This window comes from Zeus faber (assembly GCF_960531495.2).
Source record: "Zeus faber genome assembly, chromosome: 1".
NCBI classification, from domain to species: Eukaryota; Metazoa; Chordata; class Actinopteri; order Zeiformes; family Zeidae; genus Zeus; species Zeus faber.
Window position 1 is genome coordinate 5,543,477 of NC_137193.1, and position 12,217 is coordinate 5,555,693.

The following is a 12,217-nucleotide window of genomic DNA, read 5'->3' on the forward strand; positions in this document are numbered from 1 at the left end:
TTGTCATGGCACCACCTGTACCTTCCTTGGGCGAGTGCTACTTTACACCCTGACAGGATGTGTGCCATGGTGCCCCTATCGCCACAAAGCTTGCATAATGGGTCCTCTCTCATGACCCACTTGTGTAAGTTTGCTGGAGTCGGGAGTGTGTCATACACCGATCTTAATAGGAAAGAGATACGGAAAGGCTCCAATTTCCATAGATCTCCCCATGTGATCTTCCTCTTGGGTAGGTCCCATTTAGTCCAGGCTCCCTGGGATGCTAGCTCCACTGCCCTTGACCTTCGTCCTTCCTCCTCCAGGTTCCGTACTTCCCCGTATATCATGGCTCTTCTATCCTTGGTTCCTGCCTTCCCCCATTGTTAGAAATGGGAAGTTCCAAGACCCTATCTTCCTGTGAACGGCTTTCTAATGATGTCACGTAGCTTCAACATGCTTTCAGCTTGTGCAATAGATGAGTCAGCTGCCCACTTATGTCCTGATTGTGTGATGACGCCTTCATTTCTGACTAGTTCATCCTGGGAGTCTTTGTATGTCATTAGGACTCTGCACTTTGCTACCTTAAATTCCTCCACTATGGATGACAGAGGAAGTTGGAGCTCTCCTCATCTTTACTTTAACAAGGCGAACCTTAAAAAAGTTCTGCCTAATTTCCACCAACACATCACGTGTGCCACCAGGGGAGATAGAACTTTGGACCATTGCTACACACCTTATAAGGACGGATACAAGACCGTCTCACTCCCTGCTTTCGGGAAATCTGACCACGCCACGATCTCGCTGGTTCCCGTTTACAGGCCTCTGATCGCGCGAGAACTGGTGGTGACGAGGGAAGTGAAGCGGTGGACGGACCAAACAGAGGCTGCGCTTCAGGACTCACTCGCTGACGTAAACTGGGACATGTTCCAATCAAGTTCAAGTGACGTCAGTGTGAGCTTTGTGTTAGGTAGTGGACAGCATCGTTCCCACGGTTCGCATATTTCCAAACCAGAAACTGTGGGTTGATAAATCCATCCGCTGCGCTCTGAATGCTAGCACGGCCGCTTACAACGATGGCCTTGTATCCAGAAATATGGACAAATACAAAGCGGCGTTCTACAATCTGCGGAGGGCAGTGAAGGACGCTAAACGGACGTACAGGGAGACTGTGGAGCTACAGATGGCGCAGGGGGACACAAGACGCTTGTGGGAGGGGCTGCGGACGATAACAAACTACAAGAGTAGCTCCTCCCCAGCCACGAGTGTGGACGCCTCCCTAGCCAACCAACTGAACTCCTTTAATGCGCGGTTTGAGTCTGGCAACAGCACCGCTAGCTCGCCGGCTAATTGGAGTTACACCGCTGGGGATGAGCGCGCACTCTCAGTGTCCGTGCACGAGGTCAGGAACGCTATGATGCGGGTGAACACCAGGAAAGCTGCGGACCCAGACGGAATATCTGGGCGAGTACTAAAAACCTGTGCTAACCAGCTAGCTTCGGTGTTCACTACAATATTCAACATCTCCCTGGCTGAATCAGTGGTCCCGTCCTGTCAAGAGGTCCACCGTAGTTCCTGTCCCGAAGATCGCCTCTCCTGCCTGCCTGAATGACTACCGTCTGGTGGCCCTCACCTCGGTGGTCATGAAGTGTTTCAAGAGGCTGATTAAGGATTATATCTGCGCCTCCCTCCCCCGCACCTTGGACCCGTTGCAGTTCGCGTACCGGCAGAACAGATCCACGGATGACGCTCTCTCCCAGGTACTGCACACCACGCTCACGCACCTGGATGGTCGGAAGGGGGCCTATGCGAGAATGCTGTTCATTGATTACAGTTCAGCTTTCAACACCATAGTCCCCACCAGACTGGCTGTCAAGCTGAAGGAGCTCGGACTGAATACTCCGCTGTGTGCCTGGATCCTGGACTTCCTCACAGCCCGGCCCCAAGTGGTTAGGGTGGGGAAGCACATATCCAGCTCCCTCACCCTGAATACAGGATCCCCCCAGGGCTGCGTCCTCAGCCCCCTACTGTACTCCCTGTACACACATGACTGTGTGGCCAGGTCCAGCTCCAACACCATCATCAAGTTTGCTGACGACACCGTTGTCGTGGGCCTGATCACCAATGGCGATGAGAAGGCCTACCGCGAGGAGGTGGCTGACCTGTCACTCTGGTGCCAGGACAACCGCCTACATCTGAACGTCAGCAAAACTAAGGAGCTGATTGTGGACTTTAGGCGTGGATCACAATCGAGGACGCACGCGCCCTTGTGGATTAATGGGACTTCTGTTGAAAGGGTGAGCAGCTTCAAGTACTTGGGAGTCCACATCACAGAGGACTTAACATGGACTTTACAAACAGACACTCTGGTGAGAAAGGTGAGGCAGCGTTTTTACCACCTCAGGCAGCTGAGGAAATTCCAGGTCTCGGTGAGGATCCTCAAGTGCTTCTACTGTGGAGCGGTGGAGAGCATCCTGACAGGCAACATCACTGCCTGGTTTGGGAACTGTACTGCTCAGGACAGGTGGGCCCTGCAGAGGGTGGTGCCTTCAACGTACCACTGGAACTACCCTCCCCTCCCTGCAGGACTTATACACCAGGAGGTGTAGTAGCAGAGCCCGCAGGATCATGAAGGATCCACATCACCCCAACAACGGACTGTTCCAGCTGCTGCGGTCAGGCAAGCGCCTCCACAGTCACACAGCGAGAACAGAGAGACTGAGACAGAGTTTTTTCCCACAAGCCATAAGAACTGTCAATGCTGACCTCACCAGGGGTCCTCACTGAGCCTCACACATAGGCTCCACTACCTCACTGTACTGTATGTAGCATACTGTACCGCATACTGTGTCACTGTTCTGGGTTGTTCGGTGTTACCGTATTGCTGCGCTGTACTGTTGTATACTGCGCTGTATTATCCCACAAACGCTACCTCACTTTATTCACATGCCACTTTAATGCACATATCTGTATTTACATAACGTAATTTACGGACTATAAGCCGTTACTTTTTTCCCATGCTTTGAACATCGCGGCTTAAACAATGACGCGGCTAATTTATGGATTTTTCCCGCTTTCACAAGCTTCGTGCCATCAAAAAACTGAGCAAAAAACACATTATGTGACGGTGCTCAGTTTTTTGGCGGCATGAAGCTTTCATTAGACCAATGAAATTGCCGAACGGGTTAAGGTGAAACAATGTAACTGTTTAGTTTACTGTTTAGATCAAATCGAGCGCGCTCAAACTTCCCATCATTTACGGTAGTCATTTTGTCACCCTCATCATGGCAAAGACACAAAGAAATGCATATGATGCAGCTTTCAAGTTGAAGGCAATCGATCTGGCTGAGGGAAAAGGAAATAGAACTGCTGCACGGGAGCTTGGCCTTAATGAGTCGATGATACGACGTTGGAAACAGCAGTGTGAGGAACTGACTCAGTGCAAAAAGACAACAAAAGCTTTCAGAGGGAAGAAAAGTAGATGGCCCAAACTAGAAAATGAGCTTGAAGACTGGGTCAACACACAGAGCAGACGGCCGAGGTGTTTCAACTGTGCAGATCCGACGAAAAGCCAAAACAATCGCCACCGCAATGAAGTTTGAGGATTTTAGAGGTGGACCATTGTGGTGTCTGCCAGTGGGTCCTGACAGCGTGGAGCATTGTCAAAAAATCCACTATCATCAACGGGTTTCGAGAGGCTGGACTGCTGCATGTTGAAGAGGGCAGCATGAGCTCAGCGGGGAATTTGCCTCCGGATGAAAGTGACGAGAGCGACAATGCAAACGATCCAACATAGGATGAAGCAATTCTGAGGCTATTCAACTCCGACACCGAAGGAGATGACTTCAGTGGTTTCAGTGCGCAGGAGGAGGAAGATAGTGACCAATGACTTTCTTGGTAGGCTACTGTTTACCGCATTTTTTTAATTTTTGTTACAAACCATGTTTCGGTAAAGCCTATTTCTTTTTGTTACAAGTCGTGTTTCGTTAAAACCTATGTAAAGTTAATTTTTTTCAATGTACCGGTAGGCACCTGCGGCTTATAGACATGTGCGGCTTATTTATGTTCAAAATAATTAGTATTTTTTCAATTCAGTGGGTGTGGCTTATATTCATGTGTGCTTAATAGTCCGGAAATTACAGTAATTGCCTATCCCATATACATAAGTCTATCCCATATACAGTATGTAAGCCTATTCCCTTTATCTATTCCATTTTATTTTATTTTATTCTATATATTTTTATTTTATTCTATAAGTATTTGACTTACTGCATTACGTTTTAGGAATCAGTTAGTAAAGTAGAATTTTTTAGGTAGCTATTGTGTTCAGTCGAGAACATATTGTGTGTAATCACCGGGTGCGTTGCTTTACATTTCACTGCATATATGTATGAAAGTATGTATATGTATGTGACGAATAAACCTCTTGAATCTTGAATGTTGAATTTTGCATTCCAAAATAAATTGCAATTATTGCAATAAAAAAGTAAAAATAATATATGACCGACTCTTCTCACTCTCGTTCACTGGAACTCACCGTGGATTAAACCAAGTGAATCAAACTTGTTTTACTGAGTGACTCGTCTCGATCCCAGTCTCAAAAAAGAGTCAAACACTTCATCACGATCAGAGCTGGTGCACCATGAGACGCTCCGCTGTAGTGACAGAGATAGGAATTGAATATTGTAACGCTGGGGTACTGTGTACATGTGTGTTCTGTTGCATTAATTGAGGGAGGTGTCACTGGTTGGGGATTGGCTGCAGGCTCTGTCCCGGGAGGAAGAAAAAGGAGGGAAGCGAAGGTGGTGGTTGTGTTTGTTGGTGGTGCGCGCGGGGAACGAAGTCGCTGAGAGACACTGCCCCGCATCTATCAGTTACCTTGGGCTAGCCACCCTGTTATTTGTTTTAATCCAGTGCCCTCAACCTCGGGTTAGCTGTACGTCAGTACGTGACTGACAGAGAAATAAATCTGGGCTCAGTGTTTGAGTTAGCAACTTGGATCTTGTCTCTACGCCTCGTCTGTCGAGCTACCCCGCTAAACGTTACAATATCGATTCGAATATTGTCAGGCGATTAATAAATTATTGATCTAATGTTCTTCCTTTACCTTGAAGTACCTCCAAACAACGACATTCTTTCTCTCTCTCTTTTTGGATTGTCCACTATGTTACATTACGTTGGTATCGGGTTTGAAGATGATTATTATTATTATTATTATTATTATTATTATTATTATTATTATTATTATTATTATTATTATTATTATTATTATTATTATTATTCGGGGATGGTAGCTCAGGAGGTAGAGCTGGTGGTCTAGTAATCTAAAGGTTGCTGGTTGGATTCCAGGCTCCTCCTGCTAGCATGCTGTAGTGTCCTTGAGCAAGACACTTAACCCCTAATTGCTCCTGATGGCTGCGTCCATCGGTGATGGAACAATTGTAAGTCGCTTTGGATAAAAGCGTCTGCTAAATGTAATGTATTATTAATAATAATTTTTAACCAAGAATTGCGTGGTTGGAACACACAATGTGTGCAGGTTGGCAGGTCTGTTATTATAATGTTCCAGGTTTGACAAGTACTGTGTTCTATAAGTAAAGACGTTTTTGAGCAGCACCTGATTTTTAGTTGTACTTCTGTCATAACATTTCCGAGGGATTTGAACGCACCGTGAAAAGGCCGCTGCTGATTGGCTGCCGCATCCAGCCTCCTCCTTCCGTGTGTCAGTGTTGACGTTTCACCTCCGTCCTGCGTCGTCACAGTTTGAGCAGCGCACTCTGAGACGCACGTACCCGATTTATACACGACCCCTGTGAAAGGTGAACTTAAAAACATGTCTTTTCATATCAAAACACAGGCAAGACAACACGGCTCGGTTGGTGTGTGTTTATTTAGAGATCCGTTTGAAACGAGAGGGAGTTTGAAGGAGGCTGCACAGCGCCCTCTAGTGCAGCAGCTTGGTATGTAGCTGCTGACGTACTGATCCACCTTGGTTTTAGAGGAACAACAACGGCACTAAAACACCTACTATACTTATATTCTTTATTTTATAAACACTAACACCAACTATACTTATACATTAAGAATTATAAATGGATCTTGCCGTGTATTTGTTGTTTGTATCAAATAAAGAACAATAAATAGAAATAAAACGCTTGTAGCACTTGACATATGATGTGGAAGGATCAACTAAACTACACAACTAAATGTGTTTGACAACCAAAGTGTTGATCCATCAATGAAATGCAGGAAGGAAGCTCAAATGAGATGAACCTCTGTGATGAACGTCAACCTTGACAGGAGTCCTGCGGAGGCCTCCGTCATGGTTTTTGTTGTTGTCCTTCAGGTTTCGTCCACTAGATGGCGACGTTGTAGAGCTTGTCCTGACCTCTTGTCCATACAACCACTGTCCACGAGAGGGCGTGTTTCACTCGTTTCACTCACTTCACTTTCACAACCTTTTTGTTTGTGGAACTTTAAATAGTTTGTATGAAGGCAGCATATGTCTTAGAAAGAAATATTAAAATAATCATGTAGTTATGAGCGACAGAGGATCAATTAAATACATTTGGTTCACTTGCTATAAGTTACGGTAAGAAAAAAATCATATTTCCAGGATTTTCATTTATGTTTATCAATTTAGCTGACGCTGCACTTTTCCTTTGATCCGCACAAAGCTCGATGAGGTTGTTCTTTTTTTTTTTTTTTTTTCGTTTGTTGATTTGTGAAAATGAGGTTTACATCTGTAACTTTGGGAGTGATTTGACTCAAGACAGTATGAAATGGTTTTCACCTTCTTCTTGGCCCAGGGCCAGTGAGAGTCTCTAAAGTCTCAACTCTTCAGTTTAGCTGTTGAATGTGGATTTACCCGAGCGGAGGCTGGGAAGCGTCTGGATCGGCTCCCAGAAACAAACGGTTTTAGATTGGAAGAAAGGGGCGTTTCTAGCTTTTTGGTGCCCTGTGCAAAATGTTGTGTGGGGGCCCCTGTTTTGTGAAACTATGGAGGGGGGATTCCAAACCCTCCAGGGTGGTCCGGGGGCCATGCATTAAACCTTTACATGCATCAATCTGGTGACTTTCAGAGGAAAAGAGGCTTGATCCCTGAAAAACATATGTTTTCCTCTCAAATTCAAATCAAACATCTGAAGGCGACCCCAGCAACTTAATGCGACAGAAAATGATAGTAAATGGGAAACACCGGGGCTCCCCCACATCAACAAACTCCTGAAAACTTACAGGATTTACCCAATCTGCATGACAACATCTCCCAGACGACGGATGCTGCATTTTCCTTCAAATGTTTATTTTAAATGTGAGGAACAAATGATTGAAGGTGTTAATGCTACAGGACCCCCCCCCCCCCCCCCAGTGGAGTATCTAAAGAGAGACGTCACAACCTGTCTTCCTCCTCTCTTCCACACTCTGTCGCTCTCTCGCTGGCTGCTTGGAGCCCCCGTGTGGTTCAGTTCATTTTATGAAGAACATCTCAAGACTTGTTGAGGTTTGGGTTGGCTCAGCAACCGTTCATCTCTTATGGGATAATCATTGATAAACAACATATTGTTCTGTTCTGGAAGAAGGCAGAGGCACCATCAGTGAAACAGTGACTTACAGGACTGACCAGCACATTACACCTGGAGAGGATAAGGTATGTTCTGGGGGATGGGATTGGGGGATTATAAAAGATCTGGCGCCACAATCTTGACAGGGGTAAGGTTTCTCTCCTGTGTGTGTACGCTGATGTGGTTTGACGTGTCCTCATTGACTGGATCTCTTCCCACAAAGATTCACTTGATTCTCTCACACATTGAAAGTTGAGAAACTTGACAATTTCAAGTTCAAAGTCTGGAGAATGCTGTTCACACAGCACATTGTAGACGCAACGAAGACGGATGTGGAAGTAACTGAGGAATCGTCAAATGACGTGACGCACATTTTGATTAAATATTATCTGAATTTTAAATTTATTTCATTTTTTTAACTTTATTTTGTAATATTTTATTTGATTGTATTTCCTGCATCATCTCCTGTTCACTCCAGTTCAGTTGGTGGTGGTAATGCTCCTCTAAGCTGCTTTGCCAACCAACAATAAACACTAAAGAAGAAGAAGAAGAAGAAGAAGCCGCTGCGCCAGAGTGAATGAAACATCTCGACTCATTTGTTTTTTTTGTCTCGCAACTTTCAGACGCTTACACACGTTTACAAAAGCTTCATTCACTTGTTGATCGTTTGGCTTTTTCATTTCATTTCCACTCAACAAGCAGCGCTATATTGCTTCCGTTAGCATTAGCTGCATGCTAGCAGGCCGCCCCGGAGCCCCGACCTGTCCTGCAGAGGGAGACCGAGCAGGGCCACCGGAGAGCGGGGAGTCCCGCAGCCAGACAGCGGCGCTTTGAGCTCAGCTCAGCTCAGGTCAGTCTTGATCACTGATTTTATTTCATTTCTATTGCTCTAATATGGATTTACCGCTTTTCTTGCAGTGGAGTGCGCTTTACGTCACCTTCGAACAACACTTTTTTTAAAGTCTGTTTGATCAAACACACACACACACACACACACACAGATCTGAGAAGGGACAGTCACTCATGGAATGATCCTATAATAGTGTTTACATTTACATTTAAATTTAGTCATTTATCAGACGCTTTTATCCAAAGCGACTTACAAGGGAGAATAACATTCAAGCTACATTGCGACAGAGACATTAGAGTAACAATAAATAAATACTGCTAAGTAGTGCTAAGTAATTGTAAGTTAGGAGAGGATGTGCTCTCTTGAGAGCTGGGTCTTCAAGTACTTCTTAAAGACAGAGAGGGAGGTCCCCGCTCTGGTCATTTTTGGCAGCTCGTTCCACCAACGTGGAACTACAAATGAGAATAGCCTGGAGACGGTCGAGACGGGACATCACCAAGGTTTGTACCAGCAGTTGAGTGGCATATTGAGTCAGGTACGGCCTGACTTTTCGGATGTTGAGTAGTGCGTAGCGGCAGGACCGGGAGACGGCGGCAACATGGTCCGAGAATGTCAGTTGGTCATCAATAATGACACCAAGATTCCTTGTAGCCTTGGTAGGAACAAGAGATAGAGAGTCGATTTTAATATCAATGTTGTGATAAATACCTTGTTTAGTCACTTAACAGGGCCGCAGTGTGATCTGCCAGCTTTGTAGCCTCCAGCCCCAACTCGTCCCTCTCAATAGTCGCTGTGGCCAGTGCCACAGGCACGGCTTACCTCCAGTGTTTTAGGAGGTTTAGGTGGTAAATTTGGGCAGACCTAGGTGTCCTAGGTGGCCAGCCATCGGGTTATCATGAGCCGCGGGTTATCATGGAAGACTAAATCCCGACCGATTTTAGGGACCAACAATTGGGTTACTACTTCTGCTGTCTAAGCGTCATGGTTCAAGCGATAAAATCTTTCCCTTATTGCTGCAAAATACGGGTGAGTGAGCACAGCCTCTGGACCCACTAACACGCCATCCATTTTATCTACCCACTCAAAAAGGCCCCGCAAAGCGTATCGTCCCGCGATTGTTCCAGAGGAAAGTCCTCAATGGGATGGACTGAGGGTTCCGGGGAAGTTCTAACCTGGGGCTCCCTCTCCTGACCTCCCTCTCTGACCTCCGCCGGTGCGATTGTCGCATCGCACAACACTCATATATGCCTCGAGACTGTGAGCACACCCCCCATTTCTTTCATTAGAACATCAAAACTTGGCCAATTTGTACCCAAAATCAGGGGCGGGAACAAACGGTAGCCTTTACCGTATGCTTTTTTTCCCTTGTAGCGAATTTCGAGCCGCACTATCGGATAGGTGTGAATATCCCCATGCACGCAACAAGTATCCACCCAAGATGCCGCTACCAAAGCCCCGGGTTGAACCAGGTGTTTCTGAGTCATCATCTGCGAACAGCCCGATATCAGCAAAGCCTGATGTCTACACCCTTGTAACCTTACCGGCCCACGGTAGGTCCCTTCTCGACCAGGGGAGGGATTCGGAAGATGGGCAACCCGAACCACCTGGCCAGGCGCCTGCCCGTCTCTCGGTGGTTCTGAGGCCGTGTCACTCAGGAAGGATCGGGAGGGTGGATCAGGGTAGGAGGTGGTCTCCCTCCTCTGGGGTCTGAAGGGACGGGAGGTGGGTCCTCCCTGGGATTCCAGAAGGGAGACTGGTGATGGCTGCCAGGTCCGCGGTGCTGGTATCGGCCGGTCCCTCATCGACTCCCGCGCCGCGTCCTGGAGCAGGTCCCTCGGGGGGCCCCTCTCTGGTCCGGTGCCGTAGGCTCTTGTGTGGGCGTAGGCCTCTGCGAGGGCTATGGCAGCTTGGAGGGAGGCTGGACGGTGGCATCTTACCGAGCTAGCGGCACGGGCCGGGTGATTGTTCATGAACTGTTCAGTGGCCAGCGCCTCGACAATCTGGTGCGGAGAGCGCTCCTCCGGTCTAAGCCACCGCTGGGCCGCATACAGGAGTTGCTGGGCGTGCAGGAATGGCCGGCCAGCGGTGTCATAATGAAGTGACCGGAAGCGCAGGCGGTGGCCCTCAGGTGTCCTCCCGACCAGTTCCATCACCGCCCTCCGGACGACAGCGTAGCTTATCCGCCGCCAGCTGGGCTTCGCCTATCAGGAGTGGAAGGAGCCGCCATGCCTGCTCGCGGTTTGTCCATCCGCCCGCCTTAGCAATAAGTTCAAAGTTGGCGAGGAACACCTCGGGATGGTTCCTCCCCAGTTCTGGTGCCCTCCTGAAGTAGTATCTGTATCGCTTGCTGGTTTTCCCGGAGTGCCCCCTGGTCCCGCTCGCGGGCCCTCTCCATCTCTTGGAACTGCAGGGCTTGCTGCTCCTGCATTGTGGCAGTTGTGTGGATGAAAATGCCTTGTTGAAGTCAGAGGTCAGAGGAGAATATGCAGACCGGTTCCAGACAATAGAAAGGCAACAGTAACTCAAATAACCTCTCACTCCAACCAAGGTTTGCAGAATGCTATCTCTGAACGCACGACACGTGGAACCTTGAACTTGGACTACAGCAGCAAAAGACCACACCTGGTGCCGCTCCTGTCAGCGTAGAACAGCAAACTGAGGCTACAATTGGTACAGGCTCAAAAATGGACAATAGAAGATTTGGAAAAACGTTGCCTGGTCTGATGAGTCTCCATTTCAGCTGCCACATTCAGATGTAGTGTCATAATTTGGCATCAACAACATAAAAGCATGGATCCATCCTGCCTTGTATCAAGGGTTCAGGCTGGTGGGGGTGGTGTAATGGTGTGGGGGATATTTTCTTGTTATACTTTTGGCCCCTTTGTACCAATTGAGCATGATTTAAAGGCCACAGCAGACCTGAGTATTGTTGCTGACCATGTCCATCCCTTTATGAGCACAGTGCACCCATCTTCTGATGGCTACTTCCTGCAGGATAATGCACCGTGTCACAAAGCTCAAATCATCTCAAACTGGTTTCAACACCTCGTTGAATCTATTCCACAAAGAATTAAGGCAGTTCTGAAGGCAAAAAGACCCGGTTCTAGCAAGGTGTACCCAATAAAGTGGGGGGGGGGGTGTGTGTGTGTGTGTGTGTGTGTGTGTGTGTGTGTGTGTGTGTGTGTGTGTGTGTGTGTGTGTGTGTGTGTGTGTGTGTGTGTGTGTGTGTGGTTTTCATCTTGAATCGCAAATAAAGATGAAAATAAACAACAAAAAGGGGTCAGATTAAAGAAATAAACCTTCACTCATCCAAATGGATAACTTCATAAAATTGGCACAATGTATAAATACCATCAATTAAGGTTGCCGTTGTTGCCGTTACAGTGTTTGTGCGTACACCGATTACATAACTTGCCCACCGCCCCTACAGTCGTTTTTTTCCTTAAAAAAAAAAAAAAAAAATAGAAATAAAACCTAAATAAAAACATTTAATTTTCATGTATACGAGCTGAAAAATTCTGGTCTATAAAATTCAAAGCGTGTTTCAATACTTAGTCTCACGCTACAAAGTGAAAGTGTGCTTGTGTGCGCACAGCAGAGTCAGCACAGTCAGCAGAGTCTGCTTATCACGGAAGGAGAGAAGGCTGCACAGGTTCTCCTCACTTAACAACCTTCCTGTTTAACGAGCGTTCTGACTTACGAGCAGCTCTCCCACCAGTGCACATCTCATCTCATCACCGTTCTCAGTCGTTCCTGCAGTCTGTCACTATTCACTACACTAGCGTTCACAATGACCACGCCTCGTTACCGTGAAATAAGACGGGTCCTC